Source organism: Rattus norvegicus, chromosome 8, assembly GCF_036323735.1.
Source record: "Rattus norvegicus strain BN/NHsdMcwi chromosome 8, GRCr8, whole genome shotgun sequence".
NCBI classification, from domain to species: domain Eukaryota; kingdom Metazoa; phylum Chordata; class Mammalia; order Rodentia; family Muridae; genus Rattus; species Rattus norvegicus.
The window spans coordinates 105,263,806-105,286,592 of record NC_086026.1 but is presented as its reverse complement, the minus strand read 5'-3'; the positions used below and the strand labels follow the sequence as shown (position 1 = coordinate 105,286,592).

Below are 22,787 nucleotides of genomic sequence, written 5' to 3'. Positions count from 1 at the left end.
ATTTAGGAAATAAATCTCTTTAAAACAAAAGATGATAAGAACCTGAGACCTTATTTCCAAAAAAGAAAAAAAAAAAAAAAAGAAAAAACCAAAAACCAGTAACATCATTATAAAAACCGTTAGGGACAGTACAGAAGACCCTTCATCTTTTGGACCTAAAAGAGAATTTTAGGAGTATAAAATAGAACTTGGATGTCTTTAAGTTTAAGACATCATTGTTAGTTATTGCTGTACCAGTATCAGATCCCCACCTCCCCGTTTTATGAGCTTTTGGGCTACTCTAGACTCCATTGATAAGTCAACACGCACAGATCCCAACGGGAAAGGCCAGAGTGGAGGCTTTGCAGTGTGGCCTACAACTAGTACTAATCAAGCAGTTTGAATAATGCCCTAGCCCGTGCAGGCAGCATTTACATGTCGTTCCCATAACTGAACAGATTAACATGTTCAGGTGAACGGAAAGCAGGCTCAGAGCTGATTCATTCACGGTGACCGGCCAATAACATGAGTGGGCTCTTTGAACTCATTTCCCTTTCTTTTCTTAAATGCTGTGTTTTATAGTTATATCGATTCTTTTTTCCTCCACTTTTTTGTCCTTGGCAATAAATATGTACTTACTGTGTTCTGTTTATAGATGAAAATCAATGCAAACTAGGGTTTTGAGGTTTGATAAATGAGTCTGTTGAGTATCTTGATGCAGCTCATCAATAATTTGGTGGAAAGACAATATCAAGTTAGTATATAATTGAACCGGTAGCCTGATATCAAGTTAGTGTTTATAACCTTTGTGAACCAACCAGAAACTCTCAGGTTCTGGCGCTCTTCCACAGGAAAGCTTGGTCAGATTTTATTTTACTATTATTTTTAATCTTGCAAAGGCCCTGTTTCCTACATCTTTCCTTAGGTTTACTTTACTGTGGCACCCATTTGGTCCAGGGGGATATTTTTTAAGAGTGGCCCAGTTCTTACAGAGTTTGAAGTATTATCAGGTCAGTGAGGTGCCACCCGTGAAAAGCAGCTTAGAAAACCCCAGAGAGGCAGCGGTTGTCATGCAAAGGAGCTAATATTGGAAAGAAATCTGTAAGAGCGATTTTCTTCATTACCACCCCTTTCTGTGTGCATGTCTGCTAGCGATGTGCGCTCGCGCGCGCGCGCGCGCGCGTGTGTGTGTGTGTGTGTGTGTGTGTGTGTGTTATGCTATTAACAGAGACTCACGTAGTTCCAGCTGGCCTCAAACTTGCTGTGAAGCTGAGGCTGGTCTTGAACTCTTGACCCTTCACCCCTCCTTCAGCCTTAGCTTCCAGAATGTTGTATGGCTCAGGCTGATCCTTTCTCACTCTTTTCTCTTTTCCCTTTTAGACCAAACTGGTTTTGAACTCACAGAGATCAAAAGCGTGTGCCACCACACCCCTGCCCTTTTTTTTTTTTTTCAGTTAATGCATGTTTTGCGGCCTTTTTATACATGTGTTTCATTAGAATCAACTATAGACTGTTATTCATTTTGTGTGTATGCATTCATGCGCCTCAGAGTGTGTTCTTTCCTTCTACCGTGTGAGGCCTTGGGGGAGGAGGGTTAACTGAGGCCTTCAAGGTTGGCAGGAAATATCTTTACCTGCAGGGCCATCTTACCTCATAGGCACCCTTATCTTATTCTTAAACGATCTTTTAAACCCAAGATTATTATCAGTGGGAAAACTCTGAAAAATCTCTCACTGCTTAATGGTCCATCAAAATGAGCCTTTGGGCAGCCAGACTTTGACTATGGGAAATAAGTTGGCCTGGAGAAGAGAACTCAAAGTCTGTGGTTGTTTCTGAGCCCAAGAGAAGGGACACCTTCAGTCAGTAATTGGTGACTGTGAAAGAAGCTATAACTGGAGATATGGAGGAAAGGCTTTTGTTAATGAATATAGTTTGAAAGGCTTTTGTTAATGAATATATTTTTTATGTGTGAATTTGCTGCCTTCCATTGATAAGCAGCTACTGTTTTGAGAGTGACCTGCCTACCTGGGGTTACCCAACTTGGAAATGGCAGAGATCAAATCCATATTGTGTTTTCTGATTTTTCATTTGAGAAAAACAAAACACTGGGTTTAATAATGGGATCATGTTGCTAGTCAGTGTATATGGAGGGACCTGTTTGGAAGCTTCTTTCTTATACTGCTGGATCTGGTGCTTTTCCTGTCGCTCTGTCTTCTGACTAGAGGAGAAATTTCTAGATGAGGTTTATACTGGATATTTATAAACGTCTAGAATGTGTTCTGTGGTTAGCCTCGGCTGTGGGGCTCCTTAAGGGGTTTCTTTGTGGTCACAGGTGCCTTTGGTAACTGCTTCCTCAGCTCTGAATGTCCTTGGACAACGACGTGTGTTGATGTCTGATGTGGAGACAGGGGTTGGTTGCATCTCACTGGCCTTCTTATTAATCACATGCTTTAGAAGGAGATAAAGGGGAAGAGCTGGGTGTGTGGACATGAGTGACATACGGTGCTTACACTAGAGACTGTTCAGTGGAGGGAGCAGACACAGGACTATTGGTGACGATTCTCTTGCTGTGAAGAGACAGAGTGACCGAGTCAACGTATAAAAGGAAGCTTAGTTTCAGAGGGTGATTTCGTGATCACCATAGCTGGGGAGCAGCACCGTGGCAGGCAGGCATAGCACTGGAGCACTTGCTGAGAGCTTATATCCTGGTCCACAGGTAGGAGGCCGAGGGAGAAACTGGGCCTAGTGTGGACTTTTGAGACCTCAAAGCCCACGCCCAGTGGCACGCCTCGACCAATAAAACCAAAGCCTTAAACCTTCCCAAACAGTTCCACTAACTGACAACCAGATAGTCACATATCCGAGCCCCGTTGCAGCCATTCTCACTCAAGCCACTACAGGGACCATTACCTGTGACAGCTACCAGGAAGGGCAAAGGAAGGAAGGGAACTTCAGGAGAGGTAACTCTGGCCAGGGGTTTAAGGAAAGATTCAAAGTGGAGGTTCTCTGAAAAAGTGTAGGGCAAAAAAACACAACAAGGCAAAAAAACCAGAAGAGGTACTTGGTGAAGGGATGGTGGGGACAGGAGATGTTGGGATCAGGGAGCTTAGGACCAGGACCTGGAATGCAGTGGGTCTAGGACTCTCCTCGCTAGGGGCCAGGGATGCCTAAAGAAAAGACTGGTTCCAAGGTCCTTGTCTTCTCTCCCCCTAAGTGAGCCTGCTCAGTGGATGAGTTCCAGGACAGCCAGGACCTCATAGAGAAACCCTGATTTGGAAAACAAAACAAAACAACACAGAACCCAAAGTGCAGTTTCCGTAGTGACGAGTGACAACTCACAGCTTCAGGTAACAACATAAGCAAAAGCAGGAAGACAGGAAAAGCTGTTCATTTCCTGAGGCTACAAGTATCCCAGTGTGTTCTAGACTGTGAACAAACATCAGAATCAGCTAGAGAGGTTGTTGAAAACCAAAACAAAAACGGGGGAAAAACATTTCTGTGTCTTAACTCTGGAGTTTGTAACTTTTTTTAAAAATGTTTTTGATTTGTCTTTGGCATTTCGTACTTGGAGACAGTGTATCTTGATCATAACCAACCAAGGAATTTACATGTTAACAGGTTCCCAGATTGTGCTGAGACCGATGGCCAGGGAGGCTCACTTCATTTCCGTTCTGCTTTTGTTGGCAGATGTCCCATGGTTCTGGCCCCTCTCTTACAACTCAGGGTCACCATTGCAACTTGGGCTTCATCTTCCCAGTTTCACACAATGGCCTCTCAGGGCTTCCTTATAGAGACTTCTGGCCCGCCACACCTGGGTTGGTGACTTTCTAGAACCTTGAACAAGATGTTACGACTCTGGGTCCAAGGCTGGCAGAGCCTGGCCTTTGCATGGTAGCTTCTGTGTGTGGTGAGCCTGGGAAACGCTTTCCCACGAGGCTGCTTTTGAGGAGCAGTGAATTCCTTAGGCCTCTCGAGCACAGCTCTCTCTTCAAATGAATTAGTGTTCCTAAAGTTTAGAGTCTTTGATCTGTGAGCTCGTCCCTTCCTGGTTTTCCCAGGACAGAAAGGGGTTCTGTTAATGGTCACAACTGTGTTGCCAGCACATGCCTTGGGTACAGTTTTAGAGTTTTTTGGGCTCCTTTTCTCCATAAACTGTCCATTTTTTAATACCTATTGACATACCTGTCCCTTTACACTGTAGACCCAGGTAGACACCGTGGGTAAAGATGCTGTAACTGACAGTGTTATCCAGGCGTAAGTTTTCCTTTGCCCCAAGAACAAAAGCAGCTGAAGACAGGCTGCACGTGAATGGAAACTCCCCGAAGGAATCTGTCTGCAGTCACTGATTGGCTGATTAGAATCTCAGGGCTGTGGAGAGATTGGAATGTTGCCTGTCTATAGGTTAATTACCTTATCTTGGGCTAAGTTCTCATCTTGAGAACAGCCATTGTTCATTTGTCCCTCTGTGTTAGAACTAACATCTTGTGACAATAGGAAAAACAAACAAACAAACAAACAAACAAACAAAACCCTTTTAGAATCTGTTGAGTTAGCAGGCAAGTAACTTCTGCAATCCAAACACTGAGAACACCATCAGACATTTTGAGCCCAGAGGAAGATTCCTGCATTGTCAGGGAACCTCCAGACAAGTGGTTCCTTCTAGCCATGTAAGGATTTTAATAGGAGGTACCCTATCTTAAAGCACATTCACCCGTGAATAATACAGTTTGAAATAGGCCCTAAAGTGCTATATATAGTGTGTATATATAAAGTGTATATGTAAAATGACTTAAGGGGTTACACAAATTAATTCATTACTAGACGTTTCTAATAAAAATATGCAACCTAGTAAGAGGAAAACTGGTTATAATTCCAAAGGACACACCAATCAATCAATCAATCAATCAGTCTCTTTCTCTCCCTTTCTTTGTGTGTATTTTCTGTCTCTAAAAATATATTTTATTGTGGGATTGGCGAGATGGCTGAGAGGGTAAAGGTGCTTGCTGTATAGGCCTGATGACTGGAGTTTGATACCAAGAATGTACTATTGTATTCACACTTCCACGTACATCACACACACACACACACACACACACACACACACGCATGTACACACACTTGCATGTACACACACATGCATGTACACACATCATACACATGCATGTTCACACACGTGCACGTGCACACATACACACACACACACACACACACACACAGAAAAGCTCAATTAAAATGTGATTTATTTTAGTGAGCTCACCCTTCTTTTTGGTTCTGAGTTGAATGATGAGCCTGAGAGGTGCATGGTTTCAGCATTGTGTTGCCACCTTATGCTATTACCGGCTCTTCTGAAGCAGCACGACATTTTGTGTGGTCGAATTCTACCCTACCATTTGAGTTAGCCCTTTGCCCAGGACACCCACACTCTGTACGCTACCCACCCGTCACTAGTGAGTCGTCATCTTGAATGACTCTAGACAGTATCACTGTGCTCAAGTAACCCTCTCTGTGGTATTCCATTTAAAACTTCTGACTTATTTGTGCAATTTTCCATGTCATATTTTTGGATCACAGTTGACATGAATAACCCAAACCATAGAAAGCAGAACCACAAAGAAGAGGGGAAAACCATAGTCCCCAAATAGCTGCTAAAGACATTGTTCTTAGTGCCCTACTGCTGTGCAGACACCGTGACCACAGCAACTCTTAGAAAGGAAAACATCTAATTAGGGCTGGCTTACAGGTTTAGAGGTCTAGTATGTGAGCCTACAGGGCCATTCTTATTCAAATCACTACATCAGGCCTACTTTATAAATTAAACTTTCAACAAAAGTTCTGTGGGAAAATAATAGAATAGATTTGGTGGCCTAGTGCCTTTTATGGTTCCTGGCATCCGTTGGGTCTTAGGACATACATTCCATGATGAGGGGGACAGTTGTATATTAACCCCAGATCTGGGCTGTTGGCAGGACGTCCTGAGAGCTACTTTAACATTTTTCTAGAGTGAGCTGAATAACTTGAATTCACAATAGTAAGGATTACCACATTTTTTAATCTATTCTAAACCAACTCCAGGTATGAATAAAGTAGTATGTAGTAACAGTGGTTGACATAAAGGAGGTAATCTTGCATGTGAAACTGATTTTACTGTTAAAATAAATGAACAGTCAATTTAAATGCTTTCTTACTGTGTTGGGAGAAACCAGATTAAAAGTGATTGGGAGAGTAGCTTACAATAATGCTTAAAGGATTGTTTATTAATGCACAGTTTGCTACAGTTCATTCTTCCTGCCGTAAGTGAATGGAGGACCAAGAGTTTCTTTATTCTGTGTCTTCCTATGTAAACAAATGTATTGTGCTGTAGGAGATGAGCTACACTTGAAGTATGGTTATAAGGTTAACATTGCCAGTGTGGTTACAGTGATTTAAAAAGGGAGAATGGAAAACAGTATGTTTTTTTTAAGTTATTTTGTATTGCCTTTCTTTCCTTTGTGTGTTTGTGTGTGCATGTCTGTGCCATCATCATATACATATTGGGGTTAGACAACAATGGCAGACAGTCCTCTTCCGGTATGTGGGTCCTGGGGATGGAACGGTGGTTGTAGGCTTAGCAGTAAACATTTACCCACTGGCCCAATTTTCTAGTAATTAAGAGGAAATGACTGCATCTTGAAGCAGTTACAAAGGGAACTTTAAGATACCCATGAAGCTGCATGTTTGTTAAGGATCAGTGAAGATATCCTGTATACTGTCTCATGTCCTGGGAACATGTGAAGGGGCCCTGAGGTCATTCACGTTGATCTAATATAACTAATCTAAGGACATGGAGACACACTGAAAACTTCCTAATGCATGGGTCCCTTCTTCTGTTAGGGACTTGGGCACTGATGTTGAAGGTTACAAAACCACGCAGTGGGACTTTCCGGGGAAATTAGAGATTTCGTATTAACAGCTTATTGTCAAAGTCTTTGCCTTACATAGTCTTCAGTATTTTTAGGGCATGACATAGTGTTAGTTTTAAAATAATAGCTCTGTTAGATAAAGTACCATGAATTCCACCCACTTAAAGTGGTGGATGGTCAGTTTTTAAGCTGGGCGTGTGGTGCGTGACTTTAGTTCCAGGGCTCCAGAGGCAGAAGCAGGCAGATCTCTGAGTCTGAGGCTAGCCTGGTCAACATACTGAGTTGTAGGCCAGATAAGGCTACGTAGAAAACTTTGTCTCAACAAACAAACAAAGTCAAAATATTACAGTAGATGATTGATTTTAGAATATTTCTTTGTTAGCATCCTCTCCTCATCTCCAACCATAGCTCCCCACCCCCATCCTCTCTGTCCCCATGTCTAGAGACTTCCTTTATATTTTTACCTAGGATTTTATTTGTTTGTTTGAGATGGCCTTATATAGCCCAGGCTGGCCTCAAACTATGTGTGGCTGAGAATAACATGAATTTATTGTTATCAGAATCATTACGGTCAGACTCTGAGCCCATTCAACCCCAACAAAGTAGACCAGGCTGCCCATTTTGAATAGTTCTGTTTAAGCAAAAGAAAACAAAAGCAAATATGAATTAAAGGCAGAAAAATAAGAGCTATTCCATACCCGGAAGAGGAACAAAGACACTTAGTGATCCCCACGTCCATCTTCGAGTCCTCACAGGAGATCTAGGTTTAAAGAGAGGAGAGGGAGTATTCTTAGCTAAGAGTCTCCATCAAGATGTGAGCCTGCTCACTGCCAGTGTCTTCTCCTTGAGTCTCCTGCATCGTGGTCTGACTTGATATCAAAACTGTGTAACGTCTCTTCCAGGGCTCTGGCTAACACTGGGCTCTCAACCCTTTCTTCCTCTCAGTATGAGATTTCTGGGGAAATTCTAAAATCTTGGGGTGTATTGTATTAATAGTCTGATGGCCAAAGGGAGGGGCAGAGCTATCTTAGAATATCCTCATTCCTGCCAGGAGAGTTAGTGTCTAATTCTCCTGCCTCCACTTTTGGAATGCTGCTGTAGGTGTGTATATTGCCTTGCCCATCCTAACTTTAAAATTACAAATGAACAGGTCACGTGACCCCTTTGTGGCAGGCTCCTAGCATAATATGTTCACGATTCATCCATGTTGTATGTAGTATATATTAATACTTACGGCTATAATATTCCATTGTGTGGCAGCACCACATTAAAAAGATCAATCTGTTTGGAGTTTCCTTTTTAGGCTATTGTCATGAGCACCCTATGTTAGAAACAGACACTTTTTGCATCTTTCTACAATGTCAGAATTTAATAATAATAAATTCACAACCTATTTTCATTGGCTATAATTTATGACATAGTCTTGATTCTTCCTAGTAACTGGCCATTGGCAAACACAGGTTATTTTGATTCCAGTCAGAAACACTAAAATGAACTCCGGTCATACACTCTGCTTGAGGCATGCGCACACAGATTAAAGAACACAGAGTTCAAAGAGGCTTACTGGAGGCCGAGGCGGAGATGAAGGACTTCATCCAGACAGCCATAGACAGGGATGAATGGATGGATGGAATTTCTTGAGAGCACCATTGTGAGCTAAACCCCCAGGGACATTCGGGAATTCCCTGCCTTTTGATATCTTGAATGACCCAGCACAGAGAAATGACAGGTGGGTGTGAGCATTGTTATTCCAGTGTGAGGTGCTCTCCTTGTGGGGATTGTAACATTCAAGTGAGAATATTACACTCCTCATTGGTCTGGTGTGGTCATGAAGCCCTTGAGCTGGTATTGGCCTATTTCTCTCACGTACACATACTTTAAGAAGAAAAACACAAAGTAGGTTTATTTCTTTTTTGGACTTATTTTATACGTATGAGTGTTTTGTTGGAACACACACACACACACACACACACACACGCGCACGTATGTACACCACATGCATGACTGGTACCTGTGGAGGGAAGAAGAGGACATCAGATTCCCTGGATTGGGAATTCCGGATAGTTGGTGAGCCATCATGAGTGCTGGGAACTGAACTTCGATTCTGTACAAGACCAAGTGCTCTGAGATTATTTTTTTTTTCTTTTCTTTTTTTTCCCACATGAAGAGATTTAATGGGAGAATGAGACAAGGGGAAAGGACGGGAGAAAGAAGAGAAAAGAGCTGCTCTGAGCTTCTAAGCCATCTCTTCATCCTCTAGATAGGACTTTAATACACCCTCGTGCCCCTGGCAGACACAATGTACTCCCAGTCTACTCTGATAAGTTTGTAGCTGTTACCTCTTCATTTGCATAAGTTACCAGCCCTTGCCTCATGATTCAAGCGAGACAGGGTGGCGCGCCGAATAACGTGTAGTCGTTCTTTCTCTGTGCTTGTATTCAAACGAAGGCGGTGGGGTCAACTCAGGTCTACACGCCACAGTTTTGTGGAATAGGGAGGAACTCAGGGCAGGGCAGAGTTTGAGATGCCCAGCTCTAACGAACAGCGCTGTTATGAACATTTGTGAATTTTCTTGAGGAAAATGCACTTGTTTTAATTTCTTAAATTAAAAAACAACCTCTGTGCATGGTTATATTGCCTTCAGTGCACATATGTCTATACGCCCTTTTTGTGATTGCCCAAGGAGGCTAGAAGACGATGTTAGACTCCCTGTAGCTGGAGTTAGGACAGATGTGAGCCACCATGTGGATCCTGGGATATGTATGCTACTGGGTCCTCTGGAGGAGCAGCCCGTGTTCTTGCCCCGCTAAGTCATCTCTACAGACCCTGCTTTTCTTTCTTGTGGGTATTTTTAGAATTCAAGTGGAAATGCCGAGTCACTGGTGACTGCACTTCAAGGAGCTGCCAAACTTTTCCAAAGCTGCTGCATCAAGGGCAGTGTGAAGATGTTTATGTTTCTCCACATAATACACTGTCGCCAACGTTTGTTTCCCTCATGATGGCCCACATACCGGGTGTGAGACAGTATCTCATTGTAGTGATGTTAAAAAATATTAACAGACTTTATCTTTTATGTGAATTTTCGTGGAAATCAAGCAGACATACAGAGTATTCCCTGTGTCCCCCTGCTGGCCCCTGATCCTATTAGTAACGTCTTATATACTGCATGTTATATTAGTTATAACTAATGTGCTCATATTGTTACATTATTACTAAAATGCACAAGGTACTGACCATTTTCTTTGTTTCACTGGATGGCCTTTGGTTCCAGGACCCCACCCTACTTTAACTGTGCCTCCTCAGGCTCCCTTTGGTTGCCTCCACTCTTAGGCTCTCTCTGGGTTTTGATCTTGGGACTTTTGAGGAGTGCAGAGGCTGCAGGGTGCTCTTCTGTTGGAATCTGTCTGAATTTTAAAAAAGAATATGTGTGGTTTTTAAAAAATGAAATAGGGTTGGGGATTTAGCTCAGTGGTAGAGTGCTTGCCTACCAAGCACAAGGCCCTGGGTTCAGTCCTCATCTCCAGGAAAAAAAAAAAAAAATGAAATAAACAACGGTGACGTTGGTAGAATTTAAAAATACATAATCAGAATTAGCAATCAGTACGATATGGCTGGTAGAAATCTTAGGCATTTGAAAAATTCAATTGCTTCCGAAAGCTGAGGAGAGATTGAACTCTAGCTGTATTTCCTAGCAAGCGCATGACTCCATTGGAGGAGACCGGAGGTCTAGAGACAGTTGGGGAAATCTCTGGACCACACAAAGGCACATTTTCTCCCGTTTTCAGTGTGACAGACAGCAGACAGTGCTGTTTTGTATGTGTCAAGTCGTAGGTGATTAACTTTTAGAGACACTCCCTCCCCAGATATGGAGGAGAGCCCCCAACTCATGTTAATTATGGAACTCTGCACCAATGCCTTGTGAAGGGGGAGGGAGCTATGGCTCTGAGAGGTAGAGATATTTGGCCCCAGGCTTGTCAGGAGTAGATCTGAGGTTTTCACCCCAGACTCTGGAAGTTTATTTAAATCAGGAACTGATGGACTTAGGAAAGAGTCCTTATCTTACTGGATCTGTGTCGTGCTCTGGGGAATCCAGTCTGTACAGTTAGCTGCACACCTTTTGACTGCTACCAAAGGAGAAGCGGACCAGCTTTGTCTGGTCCACTCCTCCATTGTGTCAGACTGTGAATCAGGAACTCTGGCCACAAGTCTCCTGAAAGGATAGAAAAGTGAACAGAAATATTATTGATAATGCAATGCTAATCGTGTAAACGAGTTTTACAGTTAACTGATTTAGCAATTTGATTTCCAGACATGGCTCCATCAATTCAGATCTCCAGGTGGTGACCCTGATGCAAACTAATTGGTCAGCCACATAGTCTTGTGTCTGGTATCTTTCTGTGCCAGGCTCTCAGTGTTTTACATTAATGGAGGAGGGAAGATCTGTCCCAAACACAGGTGACACCTTCCCACGGGACAAGGTCTTGGACTGAATAAAATGGATCAAGGGAGCTGAACACACATGTTTATCTTTCTCTGCTTCCTGTCTGTAAGGGTAGTGTGATCAGTTTCTGCTCCTGCCTCTATTGTCCCTGTCATGATAGAATCTAACCTCAGACTGGGTCAAAATACTCCCACCCCCTACCCCCATGACTAGTAGCTAATATAGATTCATATATATGCTATTTGAGACTGTGCAAGTCTGTTGGCCACCATTTCTCAATGTAAGTCTAACGCTAAACTCATAGGGTTTTTTTTGTTTGTTTGTTTTTTGTTTTTGTTTTTGTTTTTGTTTTACCTAAGTGCTCTAAATCAGTTCTCTTCTGGTGCCTTTAATGATACTTTTCCATAGATGTGTACTGCTGAGCCTGGCACGAGTGTCCTGTCATCTAGCACAGAGACGGGTGAGAAGGAGGATCAGCACACTGAGGGTTACACTGGGAGTTCCAGATCAGCTGGGACTGTGAAGTGAGGCCCTGACTCTACAAACGAAACACTGACACTCAAGTCTCTCATCTGTTGAGGAGAAGGAAAGAGAGGAGAGAAGAAAATTGATGAAGTAAATTATCTATGGGTACTATTGCTGTGATGAGACACCATGACCAAAGTTGGAGAGAGAAAGGGGTTTATTTGACTTATGTTTCCATATCACTGTTTTTACCACTGAAGGAAATCAGGACAGGACCTCAAACAGGGCAGGAACCTGGAAGCAGGAGCTGGTGCAGAAGCCACGGAGGGTGCTGCTTACTGGCTTGCTCCTCATGGCTTGCCTTGCCTGATTTCTTATAGAACACAAGACCACCAGCTCAGGGATAGCACCATCTGCAAGGGGATGGATCCATTAGTTACTAATTAAGAAAGTGTCCTATAATAGTATTTCAACCTTCTAATGCTTGACCCTTTAATACAGTTCCTCAAGTTATGGTGGCCCTAACCATACAATAATTTTCATTGCTACTTCATAACTAATTTTGCTATTGTTATGAATTATAATGTAAATACCTGTGTTTTCTGAAGGTCTTAGGTGACACCTATGAAATGGTCTTTTGACCTCCAAAGAGGTCACGACCCACAATGCCCTAGAGTGCCCTATAGCCCAATCTTATGGAGGCATTTCCTTAATTGAGGTTTCCTTCTCTCAGATGACTTCAGCTTGTGTCAGCCTGACATAAGGGAACAGGGCTGAATGACACAGAGGGAAAAGAAAGATGCAGTAAAACTACTGACCTTACCACTCCGTAGGAAGAAGGAACAGTTCATTGGGAGACCAGACTGCCAGGGCTGCCTGTCAGGAGCAGAGAGAAGGAAAATGGTGGAAGATCAAGTAGATTTTATATGACAGTCAAGCATCCCGGAGGGTCTTTGAGATGATGATACAGGCTGTTCAGGTTGACCTGGAACTGGATGTCTTTGACTCAGGTGGTTGACCTTTGGGAGTGGTAAAGGAGGATCCTGGTTAACAGAACCCTGCCTTGAGGCTTCTGTTTACCCAATAGCCAACTCTTTTCCCGGTCAGAGTCCTCCTGTGCAGATCATTGTCCCCAGCACTGCCATTTGGGTGTTGGTCTCACCCAGCATCTATTGTGTCACTCCCTACTTAATTCTGCACTTTCAGTTGTCTTTGATTTTATTAATTAAATCATATTCTCATTTTTCTAGTTTGTGACCTTAGCTACTTGTCATTTAACCATAAAAATCAGGGGCTGGAGAGATGGCTCGGTGGTTAAGAGCACTGATTGCTCTTCCAGAGGTCCTGAGTTCAATTCCCAGCAACCACTTGGTAGCTCAGAGCCATGTGTAATGGGATCTGATGTCCTTCTCTGGCATACAGGTGTACATGCAGATAGAGCACTCAGATACATAAAACAAATAAATAAATCTTTTTAAACAATGAAGTGTCCTAGCGTCTGCTGGGCTCTTTGCTTTTCATTGTCCTTCACTTTAATGCTAATGATTGGTTATGCTTAGTGACTTGATTGTGTCTGGGCCTCACATGCACCTGCCAGTCGGGATTATTTAACTGTGAGTCATCCAGTTCGATTTCAACCATCTTCCAGTCAGAATGGAGGCCCACCCACTTAGCTAATAAAATGATCTGTCCTGGAAGGCTCTCAGTAACCCATGAGCTTGGTGCTTCAGATCCAAAGGTCAAAAGCAAAAGGCAGATTTTCTAGATAACCTGTGATTAAAGAAAGCATCTTTTTGTTTGAGCCAACTGTTTTGGGATTTTTGGAGTAAAATTATGCCCCTTGTGGTGTACATAGCCTCAAAGAGCTCCGATGGCTCCTTTCCCCCCTTTCTCTTCTTCCCCAACAGGACCTCAGTAAGCACTCTGCATCCCATGCCGTTCAGGTTGGAAGTTTATTTCCACCGAAGATTTCGTCTTTCTACATTTCTGTTATAGGAATGAAAACACTGAAGGTTTCAGAATGTGTATTTTGCCCAGATTTCATCTAAAAATAGAAGTGCGGTATGCTGGTAATCATAGGACCTAACTAGCTGCCTTAAGGACTTTGCTGAAGCTGTCATAGCAACACTGTGGGTTGGTAGGCTTCCGATTCCTTTATGCAAATGAGAAGACAGACTGGAGGCACAGAAAATAAGGTGGATTGCCCAAAGCACACTGAGAGGTCAGAGTGGATTCAGATCTGCTCATGTCAAACCCATGCAGTTAACCCATTAGTTTGCTCTTAGACGGGCTAGCTTCCAGGGTAACCTCTGACCAGAGTTGCTTTTTGAGTCTTGCCCAGAGCAGCAGAGGTCTAGGGTGGCTGGGGGAGAAGATGGGACTAACCCAGCATTACCTGACATTTATTACAGGACAGACTTCAGAATTTCCTGCTCCTGTCAGATCCCGGGGCCTCACCCTAGAACTTCTGAATGAGAATCTTTGGGGTTTGGGGATCTGTATCTCATGTCACTCCAGGGTCTGCTTGAAGGACTGCTAGTGAGAATGGCAGGGTCACAGGAACCATCTCTGGGAGTTATCCATTGACAAAGATAAAGCGAAGACAAAGGCCTTTGCTTGGCATTATTGGTGTTAGCTTCTAGGCGAAAAGCTAGGCTCCTCCCAGGGACCTAGCAATGGCTGCAGCAGCCAGGCACTGCATGTAAAGTGCTCTCTCTCTCTCTCTCTCTCTCTCTCTCTCTCTCTCTCTGCTTACACAGGCAGGCCTCTCTATTCTCCTTTTTTTTTTGCTTCTCTGCCCCCCTCCCCAACCCCCAGTGGCTCTGTTCCACTCTGTCTACCCTCCTCCAGGCCCTCGCTCTCTCCCCTTCCTACTCTTCTCCCAAATAAACCCCTTTTTACTAAAAGATCTCTTGTGTGGTGCGATTTCTCATGGGGACACTTTGACACGTACCTGCCAGGAACCCCTTCCCCACGAACATTATATTTCACAACATTGGGAACTCTCAAATATTTACATTTTTGAAGCATTTGTCTTTTTAAGATGCTAACGTAAATCCTCGCCCAACTTCTCAGTTGGCTTTGTTGTGGTGGTGTTGTTTCGGAGTTGAGGATTGACCCGGAGCCTTGTGCATCCCTGAGCTAGTCATCCAGTGTGTTTTATATAATGCGACTGAGGGGGAAAATCTATTTAAGGAGAACTGTAGAGACAACATTGGTCCTCTCCCAAAACGTCCTGTTCTGCTCTCATCCCCACCCCACCCCCATCTTCTAAGCAATAGCTGTTCTCTCTGTGACCTGTTCAAGGCCAAGCTGATAGAATTAGCTGAGTCTGGAATAAAACTGAATCTATATTACCTCTCTCACTTGCTCTGATGGCTACAAACCTGGCAGTGTGGCTGATACACATTTATTACCTCCCTGTACGATAGGTCAGGAGCCTGGCTTACGGATCACTAGGCAAAAGCCAGGACTGTATCCTTTCTAGAGGTTCTAGGGGTGCATCATTATCGGGGTTCATTTCAGATGTCGGCTGAAGTTGCTCCTCTGGGGTTCCCCTTCTTGCTGTGCATGAACGTGGGGTTATTTTGAGCATCGGAGGCCACCTACCAGCATTACTTTGCTCAGGTCTCCTTCCCTCCATAGTTCAAGTTAAGGACAATAGGTTCAGCGGCTCTGCACTTTGAATCTCTTTACTAATGTGAAAGATAATTGGGCCTGCATAGATAGGGTTGTCTATCAATGTATATATCCTGAGGCCCCGCCCCTTCGCCGACAGCTGCAAAGGAGCCTGCAAAAGTGTGATTAAGGGAGAGCACTTCCTGCTTTTGCAGAGCACCGGGGTTTAGTTACCAGTATCCTCATGGTGGCACACAACCGTCTGTAACTCCAGTTCCAGATGGATCCTGACTTCTTCTACCTGCGTGGACACCAAGTATGTGTGTGGTACACAGGCGCACACACAGGCAGAAGCCCCTTACACCTCAAATAAAATAAAATCTTAAGCAGACAAACAGAAAATGTGACTTAACTAGATATTTTTCTAAGGTTAAAAAACAATAACAACAAAACAACAAAAAACAAAAAATAACATGTCTTGGCCAGACTTAAAAGCAAATAGTTTTGTTGTTTTTTTTTTTTTCTTATTTGTTTTTTAAGATTTTATTTTTCTTGGATATTTTATGTGTCTACATTTCAAATGTTATCTCCTCCCCCCCCCTCCCATACTCCCTCCCCTTGCTTCTATGAGGATGCTCTCACTCCCACCCACCTCAATGCCCTGGCATTCCCCTGCAGTGGGGAAATGAACCTTCACAGAACCAAGGGTATCTCCTCCCATTGATGCTGGACAATGCCATCCTCTGCTACGTATGTGGCTGGAGCCATGGGTCCCTCCATGTGTACTCACTGGTTGGTGGTTTAGTCCCTGGGAGCTCTTGTGGGGTCTGGATGGTTGATATTGTTGTTCTTCCTATGGGGTTGCAAACCCCTTGAGCTCCTTCAGTCCTTTCTCTTAACTCCTCCATTGGGGTCCCAGTGCTCAGTCCAATGGTTATCTGCAAGCATCCTGTCTGTATTGGTCAGGCTCTGGCAGAGCCTCTCAGGAGACGCCCATATCTGGCTTGTGCCAGCATGCACTTCTTGGCATCACAAAGCAATTGGTCTTAAGAGGTCTGTTTCAAGTCAGGCAGGGTTGCAGAGTCCCTTACCTCCGTGCAGGTAGGGGAGAGAATCTACACTGGGCTGTTTCTTTGGTGATTTAGATTTGGGGAAAAACGTTCTGCTTTGAAGCAGGATCACTGGTGTTTGCTGCAGGCCACAAGCTCCCCCTCCCACGCCTCTCTGTTCCTGTTCCTCCTTATACTTACCCAGCCCTTCCTTCTAGCTGACTGTATGTATTAAAGTCACAACAAGTTTGTCGCCTACTTATTCTAAGGAACATTTATTTTTCAGATGCTAAAAGTCTGGCATCTATTGTGTTTTTCCCAGTTGCTGAATTAACATGGTAAGAATCCCTGTGACCTGCCAGTCTTCAGAGGTTGATTCGGAGCTCTGTGTGGTGTCTTCTCTGCCTGTCTGCATTGCTGGAGAAGTCCCTGCAGCATGTTGGCCAAAGGAGATACTTAGTAGCCACTAATTGAACTGAGTTGAAGAACTGAATCAAAGTAACTTTAAACAGTGTTATCTGTATGTGTATTGTCTCTTTAGAACATCCATTTCAAAACCTTTGCTAAACGTCTAATAGAAACCAGTCAAAGTAGGGTTGTTAAAGATGAAGTTTCTAATTCATATTTTACTGACTTCTGTGTTAATTCACGTTCTATCACATTACCTAACAAATATATTGAGGGCAAGGGCAATGAAAATATTTCCTATTTTTTTGAAATTTAATTACTGTAGTCACCCAGGAAATATTATAAATTCTAAGTGTAGAGCTTGATGAACTCGCTCTTACCCAGGTTGTACTACCTGGGTCGCTCTACCTGGGTTGTACTAGCTTGATGCTTTAGAACCTTTAGAGAAATAAGACTATTTTTAAGACATGGAGGACTTGGGGGACGGCTCAGTATGTAAGGTGTCTCCTGCGCTGGCACAGCCACATCTAAAGCCAGCAGTGCGGCACATCCAGAGCTGAGGGCTGTTGAAACCTGGATGGAAGGAGGTTGCTGGCCATCCAGTCTGACAGAAAGTGACAGGACTTGTCTTACAGAAGGAGGAGGAGGATGAATAGTGTCAACTTCTGGCCTACATGCACACACAATTGCAAACCATGCACACACAGTATAGAAATATTCTTCCAGACGCTGACAAAGCTTTTAGAAACAGATCTCCTAGTATGTGTGCCCGTGTGTGCTCATACATGTGTGTACTGTGTGTGTATGTGTGTGTGTGTGTGTGTGTATAGAGATTTTTTTTATTAACTTGAGTATTTCTTATATACATTTCGAGTGTTATTCCCTTTCCCGGTTTCCGGACAAACATCTCCCTAACCCCTCCCCCTCCCCTTGTGTATAGAGATTTTAAAGATGAGTCTCTTGCCCTGAGGATACAATCATGCGTGTTCTAAATGCTCTTGCTTTGCAAAATATTTGAGTTGCACACACAATTTAATTTAAATTTGAAAAAAAATTATTTCTGTGTGTGTGGGGAGTGAGTGTGGAGGTCAGCGGACAACTCGTTAGAATTGATTCTTTCCTTCTACCATGGGGGTTCTGTGGATTGAATCCAGGTTATCAGGCAAGCCTCTCTACCTGCTGAACTATCTCATTAACCTTTGACACAAAAGTTATTTTTTAGTAATTAATGTATAATGTGATCATGGACACGATGGTTCCCTCAAATATCCACAGATATTGAAACCACATTACACACTTGGCCTTATCGGTTACATAATGTCTCTTTGTTTTACACAGTTTTTATCAGCAGGTTTCATGTGTGTGTGTGTGTGAGCAGATTAGCGTGTATTATGGGCTGGCCTCAGACTTGCTGTCTAGCAGACATGACCTTGAATCCCTCATCCTTATGTCTCCTCTGCCCAAGTGTTGGCATCACAGGCTTGTGCCACTGCCTGACTTGTCATTGCTACCTCTGAGATACTGTCTCGTGGTATTGACCAATGTGTGAACTATTATGAAAGACATGTTTTTTTTAAAAAGTTTAATAGCCAATAATTTTCATTTCCTTTAAAGAAAGACTTTGTATTTTTGTTTATGTGCAAATGTGTGTGCATCTGTGCGTGAGCTTGTGCTTGTGTGTGCTGGAGTTACAGGTGGTTTATGAGCCATCTGCTGCGAATGCTAAAATCCAGACCCACATCCTTTGCTCTTAATTGCTAAGCTACCTCTCCAGTCCCCTCTTTTCTCTCTTTTTCTTTCCCAAACCTTGGGAGTTTTATAGGCAAGTACTGTACTGAGATATATGTCTAATCCAAGGACATCAATTTTTAATTAAAAAAATGACTGCACACATACGTCACTGTATCTGTAACATAGGGACATTTTAATAAAAGTATATAAAGTATGTGAAGTTTACCTCCTCCTTCCCTGTAGCCTTCCATGGGAATTTTTTTTCTGCAACAAGATTTCTCGGTATAACCCTGGCTGACACTCTGTGGAGTTCACTCTTAGACCAGCCTGGCCTGGAACTCAGAGATCTGCCAGCCTCTGCCTCCCAAGTGCTGGGGTGAGCTAGGTGGTTGGTCATGGTGCGTACTTTTAATCCCAGCACTTGGGAGGCAGAGGCCGGCAGATCTGAGTTTGAGGCCAGCCTGGTCTACAGAGCAAGTTCCAGGACATTCAGGGCTACAAAGAGAAACCCTGTCTCAAAAAAACAACAAAAAAATGGGCACATAGAAAAAAAGACCGGACATTCTTAATGCTACTTGTTGCCAAAGGGTATGGTTAGGAGCAATTTGGGTATTCTTATTTTATAAATATTTATTATTTTTGTACTTTCAAAATTAAAAAGAATAACTACTTAGGGTCTATTTTGAAGAGCCACATAGGAGAGATACTCGACTTTCTATTTTGTGGAACAGTGGTAGGACAAATCACACTTGGCCAGTACTTGGCCATCACTCAAGAGGTAACCACAATTTCCTACCATAGTGGTCGTATCACAAACATTATAAAATGATCTTTTTGAAATAGTGGAGTTTTTATTTTTGTATTTTAAGATTTATTTTAAGTAAATTAATAAATTATACTAATATTAACTTATTAGGTGAAATCATTTTATTGTGCTGATCTCATGCATATAAACATATTAAGGTAGCCTCTGAAACACCTACCCCCTCCCAAACTCTGTAGTGAACTTCTGTGACGCCATTCTGAGGCAGTGTCTCTTCACTTAGGATTTTACACTCTTGCTATCAATTACATATTTGTGCACTGTCCATTATAAAACAAAACAAAACAAAAATTACTATGACAAATTGAAGCTAGAAAAACAGCTTCTGTCTTAGGAGTTCTGTTGCTGTGATAAAACACTTTGACCAAAAGTGTTGTTCTTCCTTAGGGAAGAAGAGGTTTATTAGGCTCACATGTCCCAAGACACAGTCCACTTCGGGGAAGCCAAGACTCAAACCAGACAGGAACCTGGAGGCAGGAGATGATTGCAGAGGCCTTGGAGGGTGCCCTTTACTGTGTGCGCAGTCTGCTTGCTTATAGAACTCACCACCCACAGTGGGCAGGCCCTCCCACATCAATTACAAATTAAGAAAATGCCCTACAGGCTTGCCTTAGGAGTTCCCGCAGGCTACTCTTATGGAAGCCCTTTTAAAATGGAGGTCCTCTCTCTCAGAGGAATTTAGCTTGTGTCCGTTTTACATACAAAGAGGTCCCTCAGCATGACCTCTTTCTCAACTCATTGTCATTTAACCCTGCATTCTGTCCTCAAGTGTCACCTAATCTTACCCTTGCTGGGTCTCTTTTCCAAGTGTTCCATGAAATAGTGGAATTTTTAGTGCAAGAATGGTTACTTCATCCAACTTTCTATTGACTGTTAGGTCCCAAACTCAGGACAGATGGCTTAGGTACCTATTTAACATGGCAAAGAGGACTCTGGCCACAGGTCTCCCTCAGTCTCTACTCAAGTGACTGCTACAGAGTGAGTCATCCTGGGTGGCATAAGGCACCCCTTACCCTAAACCTCTCTAGCCCCCAGAGCTTCACTTCTCTTTTCTCCTGTAGAGCCCACTGTTTTATTTTGGCTATGTGCCCTCCTGGCGCTCTTGGCTTCTCTTTGTCTCTTGGCTCCCAGTTGCTGTCTTGGCTTCTTCCTCTCTTCTCTTCCTGTCTTGCTTTCCCATCTCTCTCTCTTCTCATAGCCATACTCAGTCTGGACTTTTCTAGAAGCCCCTGGCTGTGCTCCCCCTCCTATCTACAATAAAACTTTCTCTTCTACCATACCTTGGAGCAGTCATGTCTCATTTTTCATTCATTTATAAATTCCCAAAGACAAAGTCCTCAGTGCTCCCCAAAATGCTCTGAGCCTGTGTTGGAGACAGACTGGTAAAGTTAATCTTTTGTCAGAGGTATCCCGGCGTTTGAGTTACCCAGACAGAATATTTTTCATTATATTTGTCCCTTGGAATTTTGCCTAACTCTTCTAATTCAATCAACTTGTGGCCATATAAAAGAGAGTAACTATTTAAATGCATGTGTGTCTTTTCATTGAGACATAACATAGGAATTGCATATAGATTGCATCTTTGTTAAGTGGCAGTTAGCTATGTTTTGTCAGGTGTATGCATCTATAAAAGTCACCACCGTCAATAATACCCAATATTTGCATTGCTACTGAAAGTCGCCAGCTGTCCCTTTGCATGTTACTCCTAGGTGATTCCTAGGGCCACCCTGCCTTTGGTCACCACAAGTTAGTTTGCATGTCTCGAATTTCACAGTTATAGAAATGAAATTCTAAGAGTGCATATTATAATATGCTTTTATTATAAAGTTACTTGTATTTCAAAATTACTTTTCCTTTCACTTTGGAAAGCTGTTTGGTAATGTACACTTTTTATGAAGGCATCATAAAAGATGTTTCAGAATTCCTTCTCAGAATGAACCACTGCCATTCCATAAACGTGGCTTGTAAAGTGGATAAGGAACTGTACTTGGGCCAGTTTAAAAGTGGACGTGGACTCTAACCCTTGAGGTTTACCACTAGCTTAACATTGCATAAATGATACAATGTTTCCAGTTACTGTTTCAAGACAGTGTTTATATTGGTTTCAAATTAGTCCAGGGACTCTGGAGTTAGGATATTTTGTCTTTTTTTTTTTTTTTTCTTTTTTCTAGAGCTGAGGACTGAACCCAGGGCCTTGCTCTTGCTAAGCAAGAGCTCTACCACTGAGCTAAATCCCCAGCCCCTTAACACAATTTTTTTTTTTTTTTTTTGGTTCTTTTTTTCGGAGCTGGGGACCGAACCCAGGGCCTTGCACTTCCTAGGTAAGCGCTCTACCACTGAGCTAAATCCCCAGCCCCCACAATTTCTTAATTCTTTCTAGGAAACACAGATTAATGCTAATTGTTAATGGTTTTTCACACGATTAAAATATTGGTATTTACAATTAAAGTGACAAAGGAGTATTTATAAAAAGAGTGTGGGAGTTCATAGCACAGTCCTGTTTCCATTCTGTGTGAGCACGTTCTTCCCATGTGCGGAGGTCTCACTGTGCATTTTAAGTGCTCTAGGCTGTGGTAGATTAGAAATGGTGATGACATCTACAGTTCTGCCTCTTAATAGATTTCTTTATAGTTCCAAGCCACACCCGTGTTCCAGGTTGGCCTTTCTACCTAGGCCAAACTCTTCTGAGATTAAGATCTGTAGTAATAGGCAGAACATTTGTTTCAGCATAGAGTGAGCTGCTGTCTCTTCCGCCAAACACTGTCCTTTGCACATGACCATCCAAGGACAGGCACGGCTCAAGACAGGCTGGGTTTTAAAGCTTCCTAGTTTGTCTCTCAGGATCCCTGGCTGCCAGGCGCCAAGACCCAAGGAGGCAGGTATGTGTGTATGCAGACTCTTCCCTTCTGCCAGGAGCGTGACTCCTGGTGTTTCCCTGTGTGATAGTTAAATTGAGTTAAACTGCCTTACAGAATTTCTCAGCAAGTTCTTCCTTGCTCTGGGGTTATTTTGCATAATCAGTCCAAAGAATATTTTTGGTACGATGGTCGCACAGTTCTTAATTGTGTCTTCCAGGTTGATAAGGAGGGCTTTGGGTTTTTTCAGGGTTGGATTTAAAATTACACATAATTCTTGGCCAGATTTTGGTTTTCTTTTCAGGAGTGGGTATGAACTATTTGAGAAAGGCAGAAGTCACTAAATATTTACTTGGTGTTGCCTTCCAGAAGGTTTTATGTACTGTTGCTTTGAAGCCCGGGGCTTTCAAAAAGGCCAGGGAATGTCTAATAGTCTATAATTCTATTGTGATAAGTACAACTCTTTTTTTTTTTTTTCCTGAGGAGACTCCATGGCTATGTTTTTAACAAAAGCTGAGA

General features: G+C 42.9%; 1 protein-coding gene and 1 long non-coding RNA gene across 5 annotated transcripts in view; one reads left to right on the top strand and one right to left on the bottom strand.

The window, feature by feature from the left end:
• The window catches only part of Pls1 (plastin 1), a 109,941-nt gene that overhangs the window by 19,660 nt on the left and 67,494 nt on the right, over positions 1-22,787 (top strand). Inside the window, exon 1 of one of the 3 annotated variants that reach the window (XM_063265574.1) lies at positions 22,105-22,292. The exons of the other annotated variants lie outside the window; for them this stretch is intronic. The gene's annotated coding sequence lies outside the window, so the exon portion shown is untranslated. Of the gene's footprint in view, positions 1-22,104; positions 22,293-22,787 lie in introns of those variants that run through there. 3 annotated transcript variants of the gene reach the window in all.
• LOC120094232 (uncharacterized) lies at positions 11,996-16,543 on the bottom strand. Of its 2 annotated transcripts, XR_005488390.2 has the most exons (4): positions 16,193-16,543; positions 15,637-15,703; positions 12,603-12,660; positions 11,996-12,197 (listed from the first exon to the last, which is right to left on the bottom strand). It is a non-coding gene; the product is annotated as an uncharacterized LOC120094232 (long non-coding RNA). The 2 variants fall into 2 exon arrangements; XR_010054455.1 differs by lacking the exon at positions 15,637-15,703 and having other exon boundaries at positions 16,193-16,537.